Here is a 21,262-nt window from a genome sequence, read left to right as displayed (position 1 = left end):
GAATAATATGTGTGAGGGTACCCCAGGAGAGTTCCAAATGTGTGGGGGTAGAAGATATATCCCACGGGGGTAAAATTGAAAAAAGTTGAATTTTTTTTTTTTTTGGACTTAGTCATTTTTCTGGCGTTTATCAGACTTTCAGATAGGGGAAATGTCAGTGAGCGTTCCGATTTCAGTTCCAGAGCGATTCGCCCAATGAGTCCTTGATATTTAGTCATTTTCAGCCAATTTTCTGGATTTTTGAAAATGTCACTTTTTTGTGAAAATATCCACTAAATGAGGGAATAATATGTGTGAAGGTACCCCAGGAGAGTTCCAAATGTGTGTGGTTAGAATATATATCCCACGGGGGTAAAATTGAAAAAAGTTGAAAAAAATTTTTTTTTGGTCTTAGTCATTTCTCCGGCGTTTATCAGACTTTCAGATAGGGCAAATGTCAGTGAGCGTTCCGATTTCAGTTCCAGAGCGATTCGCCCAATGAGTCCTTGATATTTAGTCATTTTCAGCCAATTTTCTGGATTTTTGAAAATGTCACTTTTTTGTGAAAATATCCACTAAATGAGGGAATAATATGTGTGAGGGTACCCCAGGAGAGTTCCAAATGTGTGGGGGTAGAAGATATATCCCACGGGGGTAAAATTGAAAAAAGTTGAAAAAAATTTTTTTTTGGTCTTATTCATTTCTCCGGCGTTTATCAGACTTTCAGATAGGGCAAATGTCAGTGAGCGTTCCGATTTCAGTTCCAGAGCGATTCGCCCAATGAGTCCTTGATATTTAGTCATTTTCAGCCAATTTTCTGGATTTTTGAAAATGTCACTTTTTTGTGAAAATATCCACTAAATGAGGGAATAATATGTGTGAGGGTACCCCAGGAGAGTTCCAAATGTGTGGGGGTAGAAGATATATCCCACGGGGGTAAAATTGAAAAAAGTTGAATTTTTTTTTTTTTTGGACTTAGTCATTTTTCTGGCGTTTATCAGACTTTCAGATAGGGGAAATGTCAGTTAGCGTTCCGATTTCAGTTCCAGAGCAATTCGCCCAAGGAGTCCTTGATATTTATTCGTTTTAAGCCAATTTCTGGATTTTTGAAAATTTCACTTTTTTGTGAAAATATCCACTAAATGAGGGAATACTATGTGTGAGGGTACCCCAGGAGAGTTCCAAATGTGTGTGGTTAGAATATATATCCCACGGGGGTAAAATTGAAAAAAGTTGAAAAAAATTTTTTTTTGGTCTTAGTCATTTCTCCGGCGTTTCTCAGACTTTCAGATAGGGCAAATGTCAGTGAGCGTTCCGATTTCAGTTCCAGAGCGATTCGCCCAATGAGTACTTGATATTTAGTCGTTTTCAGCCAATTTTCAGGATTTTTGAAAATTTCACTTTTTTGTGAAAATATCCACTAAATGAGGGAATAATATGTGTGAGAGTACCCCAGGAGCGTTCCAAATGTGTGTGGGTAGAATATATATCCCATGGGGGTAAAATTGAAAAAAGTTGAAAAAAATTTTTTTTGGGACTTAGTCATTTTTCCGGCGTTTATCAGACTTTCAGATAGGGCAAATGTCAGTGAGCATTCCCATTTCAGTTCCAGAGCGATTCGCCCAATGAGTCCTTGATATTTAGTCGTTTTCAGCCAATATTCTGGATTTTTGAAAATTTCACTTTTTTGTGAAAATATCCACTAAATGAGGGAATAATATGTGTGAGGGTACCCCAGGAGAGTTCCAAATGTGTGTGGGTACAATATATATCCCACGGGGGTAAAATTGAAAAAAGTTGAAAAAAAATTTTTTTTGGACTTAGTCATTTTTCCGGCGTTTATCAGACTTTCAGATAGGGCAAATGTCAGTGAGCATTCCGATTTCAGTTCCAGAGCGATTCTCCCAATGAGTCCTTGATATTTAGTCGTTTTCAGCCAATTTTCTGGATTTTTGAAAATTTCACTTTTTTGTGAAAATATCCACTAAATGAGGGAATAATATGTGTGAGGGTACCCCAGGAGAGTTCCAAATGTGTGTGGTTAGAATATATATCCCACGGGGGTAAAATTGAAAAAAGTTGAAAAATTATTTTTTTGGAATTAGTCATTTTTCCAGCGTTTATCAGACTTTCAGATAGGGGAAATGTCAGTGAGCGTTCCGATTTCAGTTCCAGAGCGATTCGCCCAATGAGTCCTTGATATTTAGTCATTTTCAGCCAATTTTCTGGATTTTTGAAAATTTCACTTTTTTGTGAAAATATCCACTAAATGAGGGAATAATATATACCCCAGGAGAGTTCCAAATGTGTGTGGTTAGAATATATATCCCACGGGGGTAAAATTGAAAAAAGTTTAAAGAATTTTTTTTTTGGACTTAGTCATTTTTCTGGCGTTTATCAGACTTTCAGATAGGGGAAATGTCAGTGAGTGTTCCGATTTCAGTTCCAGAGCGATTCGCCCAATGAGTCCTTGATATTTATTCGTTTTAAACCAATTTCTGGATTTTTGAAAATTTCACTTTTTTGTGAAAATATCCACTAAATGAGGGAATAATATGTGTGAGGGTACCCCAGGAGAGTTCCAAATGTGTGTGGGCAGAATATATATCCCACGGGCGTAAAATTGAAAAAAGTTGAATTTTTTTTTTTTTTGGACTTAGTAATTTTTCCGGCGTTTATTAGACTTTCAGATAGGGCAAATGTCAGTGAGCGTTCCGATTTCAGTTCCAGAGCGATTCGCCCAATGAGTCCTTGATATTTAGTCGTTTTCAGCCAATTTTCTGGTTTTTGAAAATTTCACTTTTTTGTGAAAATATCCACTAAATGAGGGAATAATATGTGTGAGGGTACCCCAGGAGAGTTCCAAATGTGTGTGGTTAGAATATATTTCCCACAGGGGTAAAATTGAAAAAAGTTGAAAAAATTTTTTTTTTGGACTTAGTCATTTTTCCGGCGTTTATCAGACTTTCAGATAGGGGAAATGTCAGTGAGCATTCCGATTTCAGTTCCAGAGCGATTCGCCCAATGAGTCCTTGATATTTATTCGTTTTCAGCCAATTTCTGGATTTTTGAAAATGTCACTTTTTTGTGAAAATATCCACTAAATGAGGGAATAATATGTGTGAGGGTACCCCAGGAGAGTTCCAAATGTGTGTGGTTAGAATATATATCCCACGGGGGTAAAATTGAAAAAAGTTGAAAAAAATTTTTTTGGGGTCTTAGTCATTTCTCCGGCGTTTATTAGACTTTCAGATAGGGCAAATGTCAGTGAGCGTTCCGATTTCAGTTCCAGAGCGATTCGCCCAATGAGTCCTTGATATTTAGTCGTTTTCAGCCAATATTCTGGATTTTTGAAAATTTCACTTTTTTTGTGAAAATATCCACTAAATGAGGGAATAATATGTGTGAGGGTACCCCAGGAGAGTTCCAAATGTGTGTGGGTAGAATATATATCCCACGGGCGTAAAATTGAAAAAAGTTGAATTTTTTTTTTTTTTGGACTTAGTCATTTTTCCGGCGTTTATCAGACTTTCAGATAGGGGAAATGTCAGTGAGCGTTCCGATTTCAGTTCCAGAGCGATTCGCCCAATGCGTCCTTGATATTTATTCGTTTTAAGCCAATTTCTGGATTTTTGAAAATTTCACTTTTTTGTGAAAATATCCACTAAATGAGGGAATAATATGTGTGAGGGTACCCCAGGAGAGTTCCAAATGTGTGTGGTTAGAATATATATCCCACGGGGGTAAAATTGAAAAAAGTTGAAAAAATTTTTTTTTTGGACTTAGTCATTTTTCCGGCGTTTATCAGACTTTCAGATAGGGGAAATGTCAGTGAGCATTCCGATTTCAGTTCCAGAGCGATTCGCCCAATGAGTCCTTGATATTTAGTCGTTTTCAGCCAAATTTCTGGATTTTTGAAAATTTCACTTTTTTGTGAAAATATCCACTAAATGAGGGAATAATATGTGTGAGGGTACCCCAGGAGAGTTCCAAATGTGTGTGGTTAGAATATATATCCCACGGGGGTAAAATTGAAAAAAGTTGAAACATTTTTTTTTTGGAATTAGTCATTTTTCCGGCGTTTATCAGACTTTCAGATAGGGGAAATGTCAGTGAGCGTTCCGATTTCAGTTCCAGAGCGATTCGCCCAATGAGTCCTTGATATTTAGTCATTTTCAGCCAATTTTCTGGATTTTTGAAAATGTCACTTTTTTGTGAAAATATCCACTAAATGAGGGAATAATATGTGTGAGGGTACCCCAGGAGAGTTCCAAATGTGTGTGGTTAGAATATATATCCCACGGGGGTAAAATTGAAAAAAGTTGAAAAAAAATTTTTTTTGGTCTTAGTCATTTCTCCGGCGTTTATCAGACTTTCAGATAGGGCAAATGTCAGTGAGCGTTCCGATTTCAGTTCCAGAGCGATTCGCCCAATGAGTCCTTGATATTTAGTCATTTTCAGCCAATTTTCTGGATTTTTGAAAATTTCACTTTTTTGTGAAAATATCCACTAAATGAGGGAATAATATGTGTGAGGGTACCCCAGGAGAGTTCCAAATGTGTGTGGGTAGAATATATATCCCACGGGGGTAAAATTGAAAAAAGTTGAATTTTTTTTTTTTTTTGGACTTAGTAATTTTTCCGGCGTTTATCAGACTTTCAGATAGGGCAAATGTCAGTGAGCATTCCGATTTCAGTTCCAGAGCGATTCGCCCAATGAGTCCTTGATATTTAGTCGTTTTCAGCCAATTTTCTGGATTTTTGAAAATTTCACTTTTTTGTGAAAATATCCACTAAATGAGGGAATAATATGTGTGAGGGTACCCCAGGAGAGTTCCAAATGTGTGTGGTTAGAATATATATCCCACGGGGGTAAAATTGAAAAAAGTTGAAAAAATTTTTTTTTTGGACTTAGTCATTTTTCCGGCGTTTATCAGACTTTCAGATAGGGGAAATGTCAGTGAGCATTCCGATTTCAGTTCCAGAGCGATTCGCCCAATGAGTCCTTGATATTTAGTCGTTTTCAGCCAATTTTCTGGATTTTTGAAAATTTCACTTTTTTGTGAAATTATCCACTAAATGAGGGAATAATATGTGTGAGGGTACCCCAGGAGAGTTCCAAATGTGTGTGGTTAGAATATATATCCCACGGGGGTAAAATTGAAAAAAGTTGAAAAAATTTTTTTTTTGGACTTAGTCATTTTTCCGGCGTTTATTAGACTTTCAGATAGGGCAAATGTCAGTGAGCGTTCCGATTTCAGTTCCAGAGCGATTCGCCCAATGAGTCCTTGATATTTAGTCGTTTTCAGCCAATATTCTGGATTTATGAAAATTTCACTTTTTTGTGAAAATATCCACTAAATGAGGGAATAATATGTGTGAGGGTACCCCAGGAGAGTTCCAATTGTGTGTAGGTAGAATATATATCCCACGGGGGTAAAATTGAAAAAAGTTGAAAAAATTTTTTTTTTGGACTTAGTCATTTTTCCGGCGTTTATCAGACTTTCAGATAGGGCAAATGTCAGTGACCATTCTGATTTCAGTTCCAGAGCGATTCGCCCAATGAGTCCTTGATATTTAGTCGTTTTCAGCCAATTTTCTGGATTTTTGAAAATTTCACTTTTTTGTGAAAATATCCACTAAATGAGGGAATAATATGTGTGAGGGTACCCCAGGAGAGTTCCAAATGTGTGTGGGTAGAATATATATCCCACGGGCGTAAAATTGAAAAAAGTTGAATTTTTTTTTTTTTTGGACTTAGTCATTTTTCCGGCGTTTATCAGACTTTCAGATAGGGGAAATGTCAGTGAGCGTTCCGATTTCAGTTCCAGAGCGATTCGCCCAATGCGTCCTTGATATTTATTCGTTTTAAGCCAATTTCTGGATTTTTGAAAATTTCACTTTTTTGTGAAAATATCCACTAAATGAGGGAATAATATGTGTTAGGGTACCCCAGGAGAGTTCCAAATGTGTGTGGTTAGAATATATATCCCACGGGGGTAAAATTGAAAAAAGTTGAAAAAAAATTTTTTTTGGTCTTAGTCATTTCTCCGGCGTTTATCAGACTTTCAGATAGGGCAAATGTCAGTGAGCGTTCCGATTTCAGTTCCAGAGCGATTCGCCCAATGAGTCCTTGATATTTAATCGTTTTCAGCCAATATTCTGGATTTTTGAAAATTTCACTTTTTTGTGAAAATATCCACTAAATGAGGGAATAATATATGTGAGGGTACCCCAGGAGAGGTCCAAATGTGTGTGGGTAGAATATATATCCCACGGGGGTAAAATTGAAAAAAGTTGAAAAAAATTTTTTTTTGGACTTAGTCATTTTTCCGGCGTTTATCAGACTTTCAGATAGGGCAAATGTCAGTGAGCATTCCGATTTCAGTTCCAGAGCGATTCGCCCAATGAGTCCTTGATATTTAGTCATTTTCAGCCAATTTTCTGGATTTTTGAAAATTTCACTTTTTTGTGAAAATATCCACTAAATGAGGGAATAATATGTGTGAGGGTACCCCAGGAGAGTTCCAAATGTGTGTGGTTAGAATATATATCCCACGGGGGTAAAATTGAAAAAAGTTGAAAAAATTTTTTTTTGGACTTAGTCATTTTTCCGGCGTTTATCAGACTCTCAGATAGGGGAAATGTCAGTGAGCATTCCGATTTCAGTTCCAGAGCGATTCGCCCAATGAGTCCTTGATATTTAGTCGTTTTCAGCCAATTTTCTGGTTTTTGAAAATTTCACTTTTTTGTGAAAATATCCACTAAATGAGGGAATAATATGTGTGAGGGTACCCCAGGAGAGTTCCAAATGTGTGTGGTTAGAATATATATCCCACGGGGGTAAAATTGAAAAAAGTTGAAAAAATTTTTTTTTGGACTTAGTCATTTTTCCGGCGTTTATCAGACTCTCAGATAGGGGAAATGTCAGTGAGCATTCCGATTTCAGTTCCAGAGCGATTCGCCCAATGAGTCCTTGATATTTAGTCGTTTTCAGCCAATTTTCTGGTTTTTGAAAATTTCACTTTTTTGTGAAAATATCCACTAAATGAGGGAATAATATGTGTGAGGGTACCCCAGGAGAGTTCCAAATGTGTGTGGTTAGAATATATATCCCACGGGGGTAAAATTGAAAAAAGTTGAAAAAAATTTTTTTTTGGTCTTAGTCATTTCTCCGGCGTTTATTAGACTTTCAGATAGGGCAAATGTCAGTGAGCGTTCCGATTTCAGTTCCAGAGCGATTCGCCCAATGAGTCCTTGATATTTAGTCGTTTTCAGCCAATATTCTGGATTTTTGAAAATTTCACTTTTTTGTGAAAATATCCACTAAATGAGGGAATAATATATGTGAGGGTACCCCAGGAGAGGTCCAAATGTGTGTGGGTAGAATATATATCCCACGGGGGTAAAATTGAAAAAAGTTGAAAAAAATTTTTTTTTGGACTTAGTCATTTTTCTGGCGTTTATCAGACTTTCAGATAGGGCAAATGTCAGTGAGCATTCCGATTTCAGTTCCAGAGCGATTCGCCCAATGAGTCCTTGATATTTAGTCGTTTTCAGCCAATTTTCTGGATTTTTGAAAATTTCACTTTTTTGTGAAAATATCCACTAAATGAGGGAATAATATGTGTGAGGGTACCCCAGGAGAGTTCCAAATGTGTGTGGGTAGAATATATATCCCACGGGGGTAAAATTGAAAAAAGTTGAAAAAATTTTTTTTTTGGACTTAGTCATTTTTCCAGCGTTTATCAGACTCTCAGATAGGGGAAATGTCAGTGAGCATTCCGATTTCAGTTCCAGAGCGATTCGCCCAATGAGTAGTGTTGAGCGATACCTTCCGATATCAGGAAATATCGTATCGGATTGGATCGGGCCGATACCCAAAAAGTATCGGATATCGCCGATTCCGATACCGGAAACCAATGCAAGTCAATGGGACACAAATATCGGAATGAAAATAAACCCTTTCTTTCCTTGTAGGTTAATTCTACATGAAGTAAAACAACTAAGAATAATGTAGAATGACATGAAAAGCCGGCAATTCATCAGCGGCATACACCGGTACCCGACAATTTACAACAGAAAGAATAGAGCTTCACACATAGATTAGATAGATAGAAACATGTCAGTCACATATATATGAAGTACAGTGACAGTGTTGCTTACTGTACTTGTCATTTAGTGTAAAGGATTTATTAAAAAAAATATTAGTGTTTTCGTGCACCCTCTCTTTAAAAAAGCCGGCCGGCAATTCAGCATCTGTACCCGACAATTTATAACAGACAGAATAGAGCTTCACACATAGATTAGATAGATAGAAACATGTCAGTCACATATATAAGAAGTACAGTGACAGTGTTGCTTACAGAACTTGTCATTTAGTGTAAAGGATTTATTTAAAAAAATAATAGTGTTTTCATGCACCGTCTCTTTAAGAAAGCCGGCCGGCAATTCAGCATCTGTACCCGACAATTTAGAATAGAAGGAATAGAGAATCACACATAGATTAGATAGATAGAAACATGTCAGTCACATATATATGAAGTACAGTGACAGTGTTGATTACTGTACTTGTCATTTAGTGTTAAAATAAAGGATTTATTTAAAAAAAAATTGGCGTGGGGTTCCCCTTAATTTTAGGCTCTAGCGGAGGTTAAGCAGACAGCTGGGGCAAATGTTTGAAGCCTGGGAAGGGGGTAATACCCACGGAGCTTCCCAGGCTACTAATATCAGCCCCCAGCTGAATACCTAGCCTTTACTAGCTATTAAAATGGGGGACCCCCCCAAAAAAATGACGTGGGGTCCCCCCTAATTTAATAGCTAGCACAGGCTAGGCAGACAGCTGGGGGCTGATATTAATAGCCCAGGAAGGGTGCCATGAATATTGGCCCCCTCCCAGGCTAGAAACACCAGCCGTCAGCCGCCCCAGAAATGGCGCATCCATAGGATGCGCCAATTCTGGCACTTAGCCTCGCTCTTCCACGCTGCCCTGGTGCGGTGGCAGGGGGTAATAGGGTTGGGGTTGATGTCAGCTTATAATGCCAGCTGACATCAAGCCCAGGTTAGTAATGGAGAGGCGTCTATAAGACACCCCCATTACTAACCCCATAGTCAAAGTTAAAAGAAAACACAAACACCCAGAGTAAAGTCCTTTAATTGAAATAAAGACACAATTCTTTATTGTTCTAAATTAAACCATACTTACCATCACGCCCATTCCAGCTGAAGCCAACGATCTCCTGCAATAAAAGTAAAATAATAAAGCAACCTCATCCTTACCTTTCGATGGTTCCCAGGACAGCTCCAGCTCTGCTACATCGAGATGACAGGCTGGACCGCAGCAGAACGCCGCCATCCAGCCTGTCATCCCGCAGACACTGAGAAGAGCAGGCATGCTTGCGCTCCTCAGTGTCTCTCTGTGACGTCATCCAGATGAGCCGAGTTCATGTCCAATGAACTCAGCTCACCTCATGCACGTCACTGACAGCGTGGGAAAATTCTCCTGCACTCAGCGCTTCAGCGTGAGAATTCTCCCACGCTGTCAGTGACATACATGAGGTGAGGTCATGTCCAATGAACTCAGCTCACCTCATGCACGTCACTGACAGCGTGGGAAAATTCTCACGCTGAAGTGCTGAGTGCAGGAGAATTTTCCCACGCTGTCAGTGACGTACATGAAGTGAGCGGAGTTCATTGGACATGACCTCGGCTCATCTGGATGCCGTCACAGCCAGACACTGAGGAGTGGAAGCATGCCTGCGCTTCTCAGTGTCTGCGGGATGACAGGATGGATGGCAGCGTTCTGCTGCGGTCCAGCCTGTCATCTCGATGTAGCAGAGCTGAAGCTGTCATGGGAACCATGGAAAGGTAAGGATGAGGTTGCTTTATTATTTTACTTTTATTGCAGGAGATCGTTGGCTTCAGCTGGAATGGGCGTGATGGTAAGTATGGTTTAATTTAGAACAATAAAGAATTGTGTGTTTATTTCAATTAAAGGACTTTTTTCTGGGTGTTGTGTTTTTTTAAATACTTTACTAGAAATTCATGGTGGTCATGTCTAATATTGGCGTGACCCCATGAATTTTGGGCTTAGGGCCAGCTGATAATGCCAAGCTGGCCTTAACCCCTTTATTACCCAGTGAGCCACCGCACCAGGGCCCTGGATGAGTTGGGTACAGCGCCAGAAGATGGCGCTTCTATGAACGCGCCATTTTCTGGGGCGGCTGCGGACTGCAATTTGCAGCGGGGGTGGCCCAGAAAGCTTGGGTCTCCCTGCGCTGCGGATTCCAGCCCCCAGCTGCCTAGTTGTATCTGGCTGGGCACAAAAATAGGGCGAAGCCCCACGCATTTTTTTTTAAAATTATTTCATGAAATTCATGGAATAATTAAGAAAAAAAGGGCTTCCCTATATTGTTGTGTCCGGCCAGGTACAAATAGGCAGCTGGTGGTTGGGGGCAGCCTGTTCCTGCCTGCTGTACCTGGCTGGACACAAATATAGGGCGAAGCCCCACGTCAATTTTTTTTAAAATAAGTCCTTTATTTTAACACTAAATGACATTTGAGGAGTTAATAAAGATGCAGTCCCTAAATTATTATTTATTTTTTAATTAATTTTTCCCAAAACTTTTGACGTGGGCTTCGCCATATTTTTGTATGCCAGCCAGGTACAGCATCCAGCTTCTATGAACGCGCCATTTTCCGGGGTGGCTGCGCACTGCAATTTTCAGCGGGGGGAGGGGGGGGGCAGAAAGCTTGGGCCTCCCTGCGCTGCAGATTCCATCCCCCAGCTGCCTAGTTGTACCTGGCTGGACACAAAAATAGGGAGAAGCTTCACGTATTTTTTTTTTTTAATTATTTCATGAAATTCATGAAATAATTAAGAAAAAAAGGGCTTCCCTATATTGTTGTGTCCAACCAGGTACAAATAGGCAGCTGGTGGTTGGGGGCAGCCCGTTCCTGCCTGCTGTACCTGGCTGGACACAAATATAGTGCGAAGCCCCACGTCAATTTTTTTTAAATCATTTCAGGAAATTCATGAAATAATTTAAAAAAATTGATGTGGGGCTTCGCCCTATATTTGTGTCCAGTCAGGTACAGCAGGCAGGAACGGGCTGCCCCCAACCACCAGCAGCCTATTTGTACCTAGCCGGACACAACAATATAGGGAAGCCCTTTTTTTCTGAATTATTCCATGAATTTCATGAATTTAAAAAAAAAAAAACGTGGAGCTTCGCCCTATTTTTGTGTCCAGCCAGGTACAACTAGGCAGCTGGGGGCTGGAATCTGCAGCGCAGGGAGGCCCAAGCTTTCTGGGCCCCACCCGCTGCAAATTGCAGTCCGCAGCCGCCCCGGAAAATGGCGCGTTCATAGAAGCGCCATCTTCTGGCGCTGTACCCAACTCATCCAGGGCCCTGATGCGGTGGCTCACTGGGTAATAAAGGGGTTAAGGCCAGCTTGGCATTATCAGCTGGCCCTAAGCCCGAAATTCATGGGGTCACGCCAATATTAGACATGACCACCATGAATTTCTAGTAAAGTATTTAAAAAAAACACAAACACCCAGAAAAAAGTCCTTTAATTGAAATAAACACACAATTCTTTATTGTTCTAAATTAAACCATACTTACCATCACGCCCATTCCAGCTGAAGCCAACGATCTCCTGCAATAAAAGAAAAATAATAAAGCAACCTCATCCTTACCTTTCCATGGCTCCCACGACGGCTCCAGCTCTGCTACATCGAGATGACAGGCTGGACCGCAGCAGAACGCTGCCATCCAGCCTGTCATCCCGCAGACACTGAGAAGCGCAGGCATACTTCCACTCCTCAGTGTCTGGCTGTGACGGCATCCAGATGAGCCGACAATGAACTCGGCTCACCTCATGTACGTCACTGACAGCGTGGGAGAATTCTCCTGCACTCAGCGCTTCAGCGTGAGAATTTTCCCACGCTGTCAGTGACGTGCATGAGGTGAGGTCATGTCCCATGAACTCGGCGCACCTCATGCACGTCACTGACAGCGTGGGAGAATTCTCACGCTGAAGCGCTGAGTGCAGGAGAATTTTCCCACGCTGTCAGTGACGTGCATGAGGTGAGCTGAGTTCATTGGACATGACCTCGGCTCATCTGGATGACGTCACAGAAAGACACTGAGGAGCGCAAGCATGCCTGCGCTTCTCAGTGTCCGCGGGATGACAGGCTGGATGGCAGCGTTCTGCTGCGGTCCAGCCTGTCATCTCGATGTAGCAGAGCTGAAGCTGTCCTGGGAACCATGGAAAGGTAAGGATGAGGTTGCTTTATTATTTTACTTTTATTGCAGGAGATCGTTGGCTTCAGCTGGAATGGGTGTGGCGGTAAGTATGGTTTAATTTAGAACAATAAAGAATTGTGTCTTTATTTCAATTAAAGGACTTTTTTCTGGGTGTTTGTGTTTTTTTTAAATACTTTACTAGAAATTCATGGCGGTCATGTCTAATATTGGCGTGACCCCATGAATTTCGGGCTTAGGGCCAGCTGATAATGCCAAGCTGGCCTTAACCCCTTTATTACCCAGTGAGCCACCGCACCAGGGCCCTGGATGAGTTGGGTACAGCGCCAGAAGATGGCGCTTCTATGAACGCGCCATTTTCCGGGGCGGCTGCGGACTGCAATTTGCAGCGGGTGGGACCCAGAAAGCTTGGGTCTCCCTGCGCTGCAGATTCCAGCCCCCAGCTGCCTAGTTGTACCTGGCTGGACACAAAAATAGGGCGAAGCGCCACACATTTTTTTTTTTAATTATTTCATGAAATTCATGGAATAATTAAGAAAAAAAGGGCTTCCCTATATTGTTGTGTCCGGCTAGGTACAAATAGGCAGCTGGTGGTTGGGGGCAGCCCGTTCCTGCCTGCTGTACCTGGCTGGACACAATTATAGGGCGAAGCCCCACATAATTTTTTTTTAATTATTTCATGAATTTCCTGAAATAATTAAAAAAAAATTGACGTGGGGCTTCACACTATATTTGTGTCCAGCCAGGTACAGCAGGCAGGAACGGGCTGCCCCCAACCACCAGCTGCCTATTTGTACCTAGCCGGACACAACAATATAGGGAAGCCCTTTTTTTCTTAATTATTCCATGAATTTCATGAAATAATTAAAAAAAAAAAAACGTGGAGCTTCTCCCTATTTTTGTGTCCAGCCAGGTACAACTAGGCAGCTGGGGGATGGAATCTGCAGCGCAGGGAGGCCCAAGCTTTTTGCCCTCCCCCCCCCCGCTGAAAATTGCAGTCCGCGGCCGCCCCGGAAAATGGCGCGTTCATAGAAGCTGGATGCTGTACCTGGCTGGCATACAAAAATATGGCGAAGCCCACGTCAAAAGTTTTGGGAAAAATTTATTAAAAAATAAATAATAATTTAGGGACTGCATCTTTATTAAGTCCTCAAATGTCATTTAGTGTTAAAATAAAGGATTTATTTAAAAAAAAAATGGCGTGGGATCCCCCATAATTTTAGTCTCTAGCGGAGGTTAAGCAGACGGCTGGGGCAGATGTTTGAAGCCTGGGAAGGGGGTAAAACCCACGGAGCTTCCCAGGCTACTAATATCAGCCCCCAGCTGAATACCTAGCCTTTACTAGCTATTAAAATGGGGGACCCCCCAAAAAAAAATGACGTGGGGTCCCCTCTATTTTAATAGCTAGCAAAGGCTAGGCAGACTGCTGGGGGCTGATATTAATAGCTCAGGAAGGGTGCCATGAATATTGGCCCCCTCCCAGGCTAGAAACACCAGCCGTCAGCCGCCCCAGAAATGGCGCATCCATAGGATGCGCCAATTCTGGCACTTAGCCTCGCTCTTCCACGCTGCCCTGGTGCGGTGGCAGGGGGTAATAGTGGTGGGGTTCATGTCAGCGCCAGCTGCCATGAAGCCCAGGTTAGTAATGATGGCCGTCTATATGACACCCCCATTACTAACCTACAAAGTGTTAAAAAGAAAAAACACACTACACCCAGAAAAAATAATTTATTTGAAATAAAACACCATTTTATTTAATTCTTAGTTTACTAAAAAAAAAATAGTTACCTGTCCACGTTCCTGCGCTGATCTCCCATGCACAGCTGTCACATCTGGAGATGGTGACAGCTGTGCATGGCTGCTGTAAGCTCAGGCTGCCGGGAACACGTCCGCTCCCGGCAGCGGGAGCCACTGACTGAGGTCACCGGAGTGCATTCAGGCAGCGCAGCTCCGGAGACCTCCTTTACGGCAGTGCTGTACCGTGGGAATTTCTCACGATACAGCAGTGCCGTAAAGGAGCTAACCGGAGCAGCGCTGCCTGAACTCCGGTGAACCCTTACGGCCCCGTCATTCTAGCGGCGGCTGCGGTTCAGAGCGGTCACATTCTATGTGGCTGCTCTGAACTGGAGATCTTCGTGGGACACTCGTGGACTACTACGGAGGGGTAAGGATAAGGTTGTGGTTTATTATTTTATATTTTATTACAGGAGATCGATGGCTTCGGGGAATTAGGTGTCTAGGTGAGTATAGGTGTAGTTTTTTATTTTTTACTTTATTTCAGGTGGCGATCGGCGGGGACAGGTAATGTATGAACTAATTTCTTTTAGGTAACCACTGGCCACCAATGACATGTTTTTAACATTTATTGGGGACACAGTAGGGCAATTTAAATAGCAGGATCAGGCTGATGGGAACTACTGCTCCCATCGAGCTGATCCTGCTGGCAGGAGTGGACGGGGGACAGACATAGGCCGATGGGAGTAGTAGTGTCACATCGGCCTATGTCTGCCCACACACACACACCCCGCACACACACACACCCCGCACACACACACACACACACCCCGCACACACACCCGCACACACACCCGCACACACACACCCCGCACACACACACACCCCGCACACACACACACCCCGCGCACACACACACACACACACACCCCGCACACACTAATCATGACGGGTCTGGGAGGTGAGGCTGACCTGTGCGGCCGTGGGAAAGTTCATGTGAGTTCATGCAGTCAAGCATGAACTCACATGAACCCTCTGAGGGCACCGCGGCTACTTCAAATGAACAGCTGATCGGCATCACCTGATACCTCAGCTGTTCATTTGAAATAACCGGCGGGAAAGCGCAGCACAGAACGGGAAAGCCGGCGGTGAAGTCTTTTCACTGCCGGCTTCCCCGCCCGGGTCCTTCGCTCCTTGGTGCTGCGCTCCCCGCCCGGTCCTAATTTACGATCGGGATTGGAGGTGGCGAGGGGAGCGGAGGATCGGGGTGGGAGGCTGCGGGGAAGCAGTATGGGGCTGCGTGATTGTTTAAAAGCCGGCGGCTTTTTACCGCGCGCCGGCTTTTAAACAATCAGGAGAATTCTCCCACGCTGGGATGGCATTCTGATGACAAGCTGGATCGCAGCTGAGCGCTGCCACCCAGCTTGTCATCCTTCACAGACACTGCAGAGCGCAGGCATTATGGGAACTTCCGATTCCGGTATTCGATATTATAAAAGTATCGGAATTAAGTATCGGAATTCCGATACAGTGAATATCGGCCGATACCCGATATTTCAGTATCGGAATGCTCAACACTACCAATGAGTCCTTGATATTTAGTCGTTTTCAGCCAATTTTCTGGTTTTTGAAAATTTCACTTTTTTGTGAAAATATCCACTAAATGAGGGAATAATATGTGTGAGGTACCCCAGGAGAGTTCCAAATGTGTGTGGTTAGAATATATATCCCACGGGGGTAAAATTGAAAAAAGTTGAAAAAAATTTTTTTTTGGTCTTAGTCATTTCTCCGGCGTTTATTAGACTTTCAGATAGGGCAAATGTCAGTGAGCGTTCCGATTTCAGTTCCAGAGCGATTCGCCCAATGAGTCCTTGATATTTAGTCGTTTTCAGCCAATATTCTGGATTTTTGAAAATTTCACTTTTTTGTGAAAATATCCACTAAATGAGGGAATAATATATGTGAGGGTACCCCAGGAGAGGTCCAAATGTGTGTGGGTAGAATATATATCCCACGGGGGTAAAATTGAAAAAAGTTGAAAAAAATTTTTTTTTGGACTTAGTCATTTCTCGGGCGTTTATTAGACTTTCAGATAGGGCAAATGTCAGTGAGCGTTCCGATTTCAGTTCCAGAGTGATTCGCCCAATGAGTCCTTGATATTTAGTCGTTTTCAGCCAATATTCTGGATTTTTGAAAATTTCACTTTTTTGTGAAAATATCCACTAAATGAGGGAATAATATATGTGAGGGTACCCCAGGAGAGGTCCAAATGTGTGTGGGTAGAATATATATCCCACGGGGGTAAAATTGAAAAAAGTTGAAAAAAATTTTTTTTTGGACTTAGTCATTTTTCCGGCGTTTATCAGACTTTCAGATAGGGCAAATGTCAGTGAGCATTCCGATTTCAGTTCCAGAGCGATTCGCCCAATGAGTCCTTGATATTTAGTCGTTTTCAGCCAATTTTCTGGATTTTTGAAAATTTCACTTTTTTGTGAAAATATCCACTAAATGAGGGAATAATATGTGTGAGGGTACCCCAGGAGAGTTCCAAATGTGTGTGGGTAGAATATATATCCCACGGGGGTAAAATTGAAAAAAGTTGAAAAAATTTTTTTTTTGGACTTAGTCATTTTTCCAGCGTTTATCAGACTCTCAGATAGGGGAAATGTCAGTGAGCATTCCGATTTCAGTTCCAGAGCGATTCGCCCAATGAGTCCTTGATATTTAGTCGTTTTCAGCCAATTTTCTGGTTTTTGAAAATTTCACTTTTTTGTGAAAATATCCACTAAATGAGGGAATAATATGTGTGAGGGTACCCCAGGAGAGTTCCAAATGTGTGTGGTTAGAATATATATCCCACGGGGGTAAAATTGAAAAAAGTTGAAAAAAATTTTTTTTTGGTCTTAGTCATTTCTCCGGCGTTTATTAGACTTTCAGATAGGGCAAATGTCAGTGAGCGTTCCGATTTCAGTTCCAGAGCGATTCGCCCAATGAGTCCTTGATATTTAGTCGTTTTCAGCCAATATTCTGGATTTTTGAAAATTTCACTTTTTTGTGAAAATATCCACTAAATGAGGGAATAATATATGTGAGGGTACCCCAGGAGAGGTCCAAATGTGTGTGGGTAGAATATATATCCCACGGGGGTAAAATTGAAAAAAGTTGAAAAAAATTTTTTTTTTGGACTTAATCATTTTTCCGGCGTTTATCAGACTTTCAGATAGGGCAAATGTCAGTGAGCATTCCGATTTCAGTTCCAGAGCGATTCGCCCAATGAGTCCTTGATATTTAGTCGTTTTCAGCCAATTTTCTGGATTTTTGAAAATTTCACTTTTTTGTGAAAATATCCACTAAATGAGGGAATAATATGTGTGAGGGTACCCCAGGAGAGTTCCAAATGTGTGTGGGTAGAATATATATCCCACGGGCGTAAAATTGAAAAAAGTTGAATTTTTTTTTTTTTGGACTTAGTCATTTTTCCGGCGTTTATCAGACTTTCAGATAGGGGAAATGTCAGTGAGCGTTCCGATTTCAGTTCCAGAGCGATTCGCCCAATGAGTCCTTGATATTTATTCGTTTTAAGCCAATTTCTGGATTTTTGAAAATTTCACTTTTTTGTGAAAATATCCACTAAATTAGCGAATAATATATGTGAGGGTACCCCAGGAGAGGTCCACATGTGTTTGGGTAGAATATATATCCCACGGGGGTAAAATTGAAAAAAGTTGAATTTTTTTTTTTTTGGACTTAGTCATTTTTCCGGCGTTTATCAGACTTTCAGATAGGGGAAAATGTCAGTGAGCGTTCCGATTTCAGTTCCAGAGCGATTCACCCAATGAGTCCATGATATTTAGTCGTTTTCAGCCAATTTTCTGGATTTTTGAAAATTTCACTTTTTTGTGAAAATATCCACTAAATGAGGGAATAATATGTGTGAGGGTACCCCAGGAGAGTTCCAAATGTGTGTGGTTAGAATATATATCCCACGGGGGTAAAAATTGAAAAAAGTTGAAAAAATTTTTTTTTTGGACTTAGTCATTTTTCCGGCGTTTATCAGACTTTCAGATAGGGGAAATGTCAGTGAGCATTCCGATTTCAGTTCCAGAGCGATTCGCCCAATGAGTCCTTGATATTTAGTCGTTTTCAGCCAATTTTCTGGTTTTTGAAAATTTCACTTTTTTGTGAAAATATCCACTAAATGAGGGAATAATATGTGTGAGGGTACCCCAGGAGAGTTCCAAATGTGTGTGGTTAGAATATATATCCCACGGGGGTAAAATTGAAAAAAGTTGAAAAAATTTTTTTTTTGGACTTAGTCATTTTTCCGGCGTTTATCAGACTCTCAGATAGGGGAAATGTCAGTGAGCATTCCGATTTCAGTTCCAGAGCGATTCGCCCAATGAGTCCTTGATATTTAGTCATTTTCAGCCAATTTTCTGGACTTTTGAAAATTTCACTTTTTTGTGAAAATATCCACTAAATGAGGGAATAAAATGTGTGAGGGTACCCCAGGAGAGTTCCAAATGTGTGTGGGTAGAATATATATCCCACGGGGGTAAAATTGAAAAAAGTTGAATTTTTTTTTTTTTTGGACTTAGTCATTTTTCCGGCGTTTATCAGACTTTCAGATAGGGGAAATGTCAGTGAGCGTTCCGATTTCAGTTCCAGAGCGATTCGCCCAATGAGTCCTTGATATTTATTCGTTTTAAGCCAATTTCTGGATTTTTGAAAATTTCACTTTTTTGTGAAAATATCCACAAAATGAGGGAATAATATGTGTGAGGGTACCCCAGGAGAGTTCCAAATGTGTGTGGTTAGAATATATATCCCACGGGGGTAAAATTGAAAAAAGTTGAATTTTTTTTTTTTTTGGACTTAGTAATTTTTCCGGCGTTTATCAGACTTTCAGATAGGGGAAAATGTCAGTGAGCGTTCCGATTTCAGTTCCAGAGCGATTCACCCAATGAGTCCATGATATTTAGTCGTTTTCAGCCAATTTTCTGGATTTTTGAAAATTTCACTTTTTTGTGAAAATATCCACTAAATGAGGGAATAATATGTGTGAGGGTACCCCAGGAGAGTTCCAAATGTGTGTGGTTAGAATATATATCCCACGGGGGTAAAATTGAAAAAAGTTGAAAAAATTTTTTTTTTGGACTTAGTCATTTTTCCGGCGTTTATCAGACTTTCAGATAGGGGAAATGTCAGTGAGCATTCCGATTTCAGTTAAAGAGCGATTCGCCCAATGAGTCCTTGATATTTAGTCGTTTTCAGCCAATTTTCTGGTTTTTGAAAATTTCACTTTTTTGTGAAAATATCCACTAAATGAGGGAATAATATGTGTGAGGGTACCCCAGGAGAGTTCCAAATGTGTGTGGTTAGAATATATATCCCACGGGGGTAAAATTGAAAAAAGTTGAAAAAAATTTTTTTTTGGTCTTAGTCATTTCTCCGGCGTTTATTAGACTTTCAGATAGGGCAAATGTCAGTGAGCGTTCCGATTTCAGTTCCAGAGCGATTCGCCCAATGAGTCCTTGATATTTAGTCATTTTCAGCCAATTTTCTGGATTTTTGAAAATTTCACTTTTTTGTGAAAATATCCACTAAATGAGGGAATAATATGTGTGAGGGTACCCCAGGAGAGTTCCAAATGTGTGTGGGTAGAATATATATCCCACGGGGGTAAAATTGAAAAAAGTTGAATTTTTTTTTTTTTTGGACTTAGTCATTTTTCCGGCGTTTATCAGACTTTCAGATAGGGGAAATGTCAGTGAGCGTTCCGATTTCAGTTCCAGAGCGATTCGCCCAATGAGTCCTTGATATTTATTCGTTTTAAGCCAATTTCTGGATTTTTGAAAATTTCACTTTTTTGTGAAAATATCCACAAAATGAGGGAATAATATGTGTGAGGGTACCCCAGGAGAGTTCCAAATGTGTGTGGTTAGAATATATATCCCACGGGGGTAAAATTGAAAAAAGTTGAATTTTTTTTTTTTTTGGACTTAGTAATTTTTCCGGCGTTTATCAGACTTTCAGATAGGGGAAAATGTCAGTGAGCGTTCCGATTTCAGTTCCAGAGCGATTCACCCAATGAGTCCATGATATTTAGTCGTTTTCAGCCAATTTTCTGGATTTTTGAAAATTTCACTTTTTTGTGAAAATATCCACTAAATGAGGGAATAATATGTGTGAGGGTACCCCAGGAGAGTTCCAAATGTGTGTGGTTAGAATATATATCCCACGGGGGTAAAATTGAAAAAAGTTGAAAAAAATTTTTTTTTGGTCTTAGTCATTTCTCCGGCGTTTATTAGACTTTCAGATAGGGCAAATGTCAGTGAGCGTTCCGATTTCAGTTCCAGAGCGATTCGCCCAATGAGTCCTTGATATTTAGTCATTTTCAGCCAATTTTCTGGATTTTTGAAAATTTCACTTTTTTGTGAAAATATCCACTAAATGAGGGAATAATATGTGTGAGGGTACCCCAGGAGAGTTCCAAATGTGTGTGGGTAGAATATATATCCCACGGGGGTAAAATTGAAAAAAGTTGATTTTTTTTTTTTTTTGGACTTAGTCATTTTTCCGGCGTTTATCAGACTTTCAGATAGGGGAAATGTCAGTGAGCGTTCCGATTTCAGTTCCAGAGCGATTCGCCCAATGAGTCCTTGATATTTATTCGTTTTAAGCCAATTTCTGGATTTTTGAAAATTTCACTTTTTTGTGAAAATATCCACAAAATGAGGGAATAATATGTGTGAGGGTACCCCAGGAGAGTTCCAAATGTGTGTGGTTAGAATATATATCCCACGGGGGTAAAATTGAAAAAAGTTGAATTTTTTTTTTTTTTGGACTTAGTAATTTTTCCGGCGTTTATCAGACTTTCAGATAGGGGAAAATGTCAGTGAGCGTTCCGATTTCAGTTCCAGAGCGATTCACCCAATGAGTCCATGATATTTAGTCGTTTTCAGCCAATTTTCTGGATTTTTGAAAATTTCACTTTTTTGTGAAAATATCCACTAAATGAGGGAATAATATGTGTGAGGGTACCCCAGGAGAGTTCCAAATGTGTGTCGTTAGAATATATATCCCACGGGGGTAAAATTGAAAAAAGTTGAAAAAATTTTTTTTTTGGACTTAGTCATTTTTCCGGCGTTTATCAGACTTTCAGATAGGGGAAATGTCAGTGAGCGTTCCGATTTCAGTTCCAGAGAGATTCGCCCAATGAGTCCTTGATATTTAGTCGTTTTCAGCCAATATTCTGGGTTTTTGAAAATTTCACTTTTT

Source organism: Phyllobates terribilis, unplaced genomic scaffold, assembly GCF_046119375.1.
Source record: "Phyllobates terribilis strain yellow unplaced genomic scaffold, ASM4611937v1 Scaffold_3__8_contigs__length_932513732, whole genome shotgun sequence".
Taxonomy (NCBI): domain Eukaryota; kingdom Metazoa; phylum Chordata; class Amphibia; order Anura; family Dendrobatidae; genus Phyllobates; species Phyllobates terribilis.
Note: the sequence above shows the minus strand (reverse complement) of the source record.